Source organism: Lathyrus oleraceus, chromosome 5 (assembly GCF_024323335.1).
Source record: "Lathyrus oleraceus cultivar Zhongwan6 chromosome 5, CAAS_Psat_ZW6_1.0, whole genome shotgun sequence".
Taxonomy (NCBI): Eukaryota; Viridiplantae; Streptophyta; class Magnoliopsida; order Fabales; family Fabaceae; genus Lathyrus; species Lathyrus oleraceus.
Window position 1 is genome coordinate 374,438,507 of NC_066583.1, and position 6,022 is coordinate 374,444,528.

Below are 6,022 nucleotides of genomic sequence, written 5' to 3' on the forward strand. Positions count from 1 at the left end.
TATTAAATAAAAATGATTAAAATATTTATTTGTTTTATTTATTTTTATTTAACAAAAAACGTATATTTGTTTTTGTTTATTTGATTTTTTAACCAATTGTATCAATTAAAATGATTAAAAGGGACATTTTGGTCTTTGTGTGTCAAGAGAACCCTAGAAATCCTTACTATTTAAACTAATGTCATTGGCTCACAAAAAAAATCCAACTATTGCCTAAGCGGCATACCTACTCCCTCAAGCTAACTCACCTACCACCTAATCCTCACTCTCTCATTAAGATATCTCTCTCACTGAAAACGTTAAAGAAAAAAGAAAATATAAAATGGAACGACCTTTCCTCTTCTTCACTCGTAAAACCCTAACCCGCCGCCACCTTCATCTTCCTCACTTCATCATCTTCCACACACTCACCTTCATCCGCCTCCACCACCACCATCCGTCACGATTCTCCCTCACAACGAACCCAACAATCCGTCACGACTCCCATCTTCTCCCTCCAACTACCACATCTCTCTCACAAAAAACCCACCTTCAACCTTTTCTCGTTCTATCCGCCTTTCTCCTAAGCATCGCCACTTTTCTCTTTTTCCGGCCATTTCAGGGAAACCGCTGTCTAAACTCCAATCCAAGATCGGTAAAAGTCGTTTGGGAACACTCCACCGCCGCCGGAACTCGTGACCTTCCCAATCAGCATAAGGTTATGGGGTTTGTGGGGATTCAGACCGGATTCGGATCCGGTCGTTGGAGAGAATCGCTCAGAAAGATGTGGTTCCCGTCCGATCAACATGGCCTTCAACGTTTGGAAGAATCTACCGGATTGGCTTTTAGGTTTTGTTATTAGTAGAACAAGTGATAACTCAAAGATGTATGCACTTAGAAATGAAGTGGCAGAATAGGATGATTTCATTCTCTTAGATATTCAAGAGGAGTACAAGCGATCTCATACTCATACTTACGTTGGATGTGTGAAAAAAAAAAGACCTGTTTTCACTGATCCAAAGCTCAAAGGGTATGAGCCACTATCATATTTGCTTGGAAAGGAATACTTTTTTTTATGCTTATAGTCCTATATATGCTCTTTCTGCTGATGTTGTTTCAAGTTTGGTTGTTCTTCGAAATGTTAGTTATGCAGGGTTGTTGCAGTTTGAGATCGGTATCGACGCCGACGTGCACATTGGAGCATTTGGATGCTCGGTGTTTCTGTTGTTTCTTAGTCCTGTTGTTGGTCTCAGACCCTTGAGGGATAAAACTGGTTCTGGGGCGATGAGAAGCAGAAGCCGATCTAAAGGATTAGCAGGAAGTTTTTTGAACAAGCAGCTAACCGTCAACAACAATGTAACCTGCTGCTCGGATGTAAACAATGGGTTCTATGGAGTTGTTGTTGCAGGTTCATCAGTTCTGTAACCAGTTCCTTGCCGCAGGTTCTGGTTTAGTAAGTTGATTCGGTTTTGATTTGTGGTGATGCCATTAATTTGTAATGTAGCTATATTGTTTGTGTTGTGCGTGTGTGATAACTAATGACTGTGAGAATTAGATTGGAAAGAGCATGTTGTGTACAATATTGATGTGTGGTTATGTTGATTGTTGTGTGAAAGTTTATGATGTACTGCATAAGAAGTGTGTATACCGTATGTGTGTGTTGCTATTTGTCATAGTGTGAGTATTCTCATAGATATGCCTAATGGTGATTTTACTTAAAAATCCATCCTTTTAAACCATTCCAAATTATAAAAAATTTTAATTAGGTTATTTAATTCATATAACTAATTATTAATCGCCAAGATGAGTAATTAAGGTCATTTTTTTATTTTGATCATAAATTAAGTTATTTTTTTTCAATTTTAATTTATTTTAAAATTCAATTCATTTTAAAACCACTTATCATAAATTAAATTATTCTTTCAAATTTTAATTTATTTTAAAATTCAAATCATTTTAAAACCACTTCAATTTCAATTTAAATCATGTCTAAATTCAATTCATTTTAAACCATTCTGATTTCAATTTAAATCTTGTCTCAATTTATTTGAATTAAACCTTGATCAGGTACCAATTGACCTCTCTTAAACCAAGTGCAATATTCAAATCTTTTTCTAAATAAAACGTGAAGAAAAAGATTATCCTGGATGGAATATCCAGTTATAATCCCAAATATTAGGCTCAAGCTGTAAGAGCTTGCAAGCCGTAAATATTCGTCTTCTCTTCCACACTCTAATATCCCAATCTTTTTCTAAGTAAAACGTGAAGAAAAAGATTATCCTGGATGGAATATCCAGTTATAATCCCGAATATTAGGCTCAAGCTGTAAGAGCTTGTAAGCCCTATGGATTCGTCTTCTTTTCAAAAAGCGTCAATATTCAAATTGTTTTCATAAGTAAAATGTGAAGAAAAAGATTATCCTGGATGGAATATCCAGTTATAATCCCAAATATTAAGCTCAAGCTGTAAGAGCTTGCAAGCCGTAAATATTTGTCTTCTCTTTCACACTCCAATATTCAAATCTTTTTCTAAGTAAAATGTGAAGAAAAAGATTATCCTGGATGGAATATCCAGTTATAATCCCGAATATTAGGCTCAAGCTGTAAGAGCTTGCAAGCCATAAATATTCGTCTTCCCTCCAAAACATTCGTAAATATTCGAATCATTTTCTTAGCAATATTGGAAAGAAACAGACTGCCTGGGTGGAATGTCCAGACGTAGTCTCGAGTACTATACCCAAGCTGTAAGAGCTTGTAAGTCATAAGTACTCGTCATTCAAACTCCAAAATACTTAATTCCGATCTTAACCTCTTTTAATAAAGATGGAAATGGAACATGGTGTATACCGTGCACTCCTGAGATTAAGATTCGAGGCGGATGCCTCGCCCATCTTAGCTCTCGCCATCATTTAAAATTGTCAATACGGTTTCTTCAAACCCTTCCTCAATCAAACCCAAAAATACTTAATCTTTATTAAACACTTTTGCCAATAAAGATGGAAATGGAACATGGTGTATACCGTGCACTCCTGAGACTAGGATTCGAGATGGATATCTCGCTCATCCAAGTTCTCGCCATCACTCAAAATACATGCAACCAATCAAACTCTTTTTCGCCGCCGTGCGACTAATCAGAAAATCTTTTTCATAAACGAAAGACATATTTTTCTTAAGGTGATGCAAACAATGTTTCGGCCACGATTATTGAGTCGAGCTAAGTGACGCTTTTCCGAATGTAGATTTATAAATCTGTTCGATGTGTGGTATGCGTCCACTCCTCATCTGTTTTGGGTAAAACAATGTTTTCGTCGATTAATACAGTATAGCTTTTGCTAAAATCGACCAACAAACAAACATTTTTCTACCTAGAACTACGTAAGCCTTGATTTCTTTTTTGAGATACGTAGGAGCAGGATTTTTAAATCTTGTCAGCCCACTAATAAAAAACTTAGGTTTAGTCCTTCGTCAAAAATCCAAAAACATTCTCTTCTCATCCTTTCTTTCTTTCCCACCTAATAATTCGAAAAGCCTAACATTTCAATTAACACTAACGCACACAACTAACCTAATGGTTCCCGTTGAGTACAACGGACGTGAGGGGTGCTAATACCTTCCCCTTGCGTAATCGACTCCCGAACCCTGATATTGGTTGCGATGACCATATCTTATCCTTTCTTTTAGGGGTTTTTTCGATATTTTCCCTTTCCCATTTTTGGGAATAAATAAAGTTTGGTGGCGACTCTGTTCAGTCCATCATTGCGAGCGTGCGATTGCGCTTCGCTTAAAAGTCGTATCCCCATTTTTCGAGGAGCGATAGATGGCGACTCTGCTGGGGACAACACATCCCTAAGTGAGTCAAGCCTAGTTAGGTCGTTTGTGTGCCTTTGTTTGTTTACCTATGTGGCTTTTCTTTATTGTTTTTACTATCTCTAATGTCATATTGATATGAATCTGTTGTATTGGTTCGATTATGGTTTGGTACTTGGATACTCTGATTGCAAACCTTGTGGGAAAGACTTTTTACCCGAGTCTCGAGTAAAATCATAAGATAGGACGAGGTTGAGTAGTGCGGGTCCGCGAGATGTATTTCTCGTTGGGTCGGTACGAGAACCTTACTTAGAGTAGATTCTTAAGAGGATGTTGTCGCTCGGCATGTAAGTTGTCGTAAGCTTCGATATTTTCTTTAGGATCCATGACTTTGAGAACCATTTGTAGAACCTTAGTTCTTTGTCCAACTAGGAAAGCTAGTTGCGTAGTGTGGGTTTGCGAGATGAATTTCTCGTTGGATCGATGCGAGAACCTCACTTAGAGTAGTTCTTTAGATGGAGTTGATGCCCGGCAAGTAAGTTGCCATAGGCAACAAACAATCTAATGGATCCATGACTCTAGGAACTTTTTTGAAACCCTAGATCATACCCGGTGAGAACCTATTCTTGGGAAGCAATCAGATTCATCAATACCTCAGAACCCGTGTATTGAAAAAAAAATGCATGGATTGCATTGCATTCACATTCCATTGCATCTGCATCTCATCATAATGCATGACATTGTCCAGACAAAATACAAAAAAACTCATCCATCATTTGTCCATGATCAGCAAAGTGATTCTCAACACGCATTTAGAACAAAGAACCATGTCTCAGGAGATGATGGACGAGCTAAGAAAAAGCCAAGAAGCATTGAAGGAGGAACTTAATCTTTTGAAGAGCCAAATGAGATGGATCTTGGAAACCCTGCAAGTCTTGTTGAGAAAAGAGGGTCACCCAATATACACTGCTGCAACAAAGAGAGCTACTACTCCACATCCATCTAGTGTTACCTCAAGTCAAGGGAAATTTCGTGTGGAAGCTCCTCATCTACCGGCATATGGCCCTACCTCAAGACGTCATCATCAACATCCTCTGGCTATTCCTCCTCAAAATCACCGAAGTCAGGTTCAGAACAAAAATCAGAATCAGAACAAGAGGAACAAAAATCACAATGACCCAATTCCGGTGCCATATAGCAAGCTCTAACCACAACTAATCCAGAATGCTTTGGTGACCCCTCAAGCTCTCACACCTGTGTCACCATACCTGCCATGGTACAATCCAAATGCAACATGTGAATTCCATAAAGGGGCATTGGGACATGACTTGGGTTCTTGCTTAGCACTGAAAGCCTTGGTACGAGAACTGATTAACAAAAAGAGCTTAATCTTTGAAGAAGATCACCCGAAGGTCAAATGCGAATACCATCTTGGAACAATTGGGCACTCCATCGAGGAATGCAAGAGTTTTAAGCTCAAGCTGCAAAGATTGATTAACATAAGGTCACCAACACTCAAGGAGGAAGCCTCAGGTGCATATACTTTGATCTCTGGGCCAGGTAATGAGGAAGGGAAAGGACCCTTGAAACCCCTCAAGGTTTTGTTCCACATGGAAGATGTCAGGGATGTGGCTAATGAGCTATCATTGATTCCTGGTAAGAGCATTGAGATACCGTCTTGGATTTCCAATGTCACGACCCATACCAATGAAAGAAAAGGAGAAGTGAGTAGTGGATCCAAGAGGGTTGCGTTCAACGATGAGATTGGAGGAAAGGAATTTGAAGATCATCATGCCAATGTCAAAAAGCTTGTTGATCCCAACCTTCAAGTTTGAAGAAGTCAATTCCCTAAAGCTGGCAATCATTTGGCTGTTTCAGCATTTCTTTTGTAGTTTCCTTGCATGTTGATTGTTAATTGCTTTTTAGCATTGTTGTTTTATTTGAATTGGTAAGATTAATGAAATGGTTATGCATCTTTTGAATTAATCCATTCGTATTCACTCGTTTTTCATTCATGTTAAAAACAAAAATACTCCTCTCATTCACTTTTGTTTATCAAACTGTTGTGTTAACAAAGATTGGAAGGAGGATGATGAAAACGAAACACCTGAAACTGTTGTGGTATGCTTTTGAGTAAAACCTTGTCGATGATGTAAGGCATTGTTTCAAATCCCCAAACACTGAAGAGATAAGGAGTTAATCCCTAGTCAACCACTTTGAGCCTAAAAGTTGGTGTT

General features: G+C 38.3%; 1 pseudogene; it reads left to right on the forward strand.

The window, feature by feature from the left end:
- The first annotated feature begins 227 nt into the window (after window positions 1-227).
- LOC127080794 (probable beta-1,3-galactosyltransferase 13) lies at window positions 228-1,404 on the forward strand (annotated as a pseudogene).
- Window positions 1,405-6,022: the final 4,618 nt, after the last annotated feature.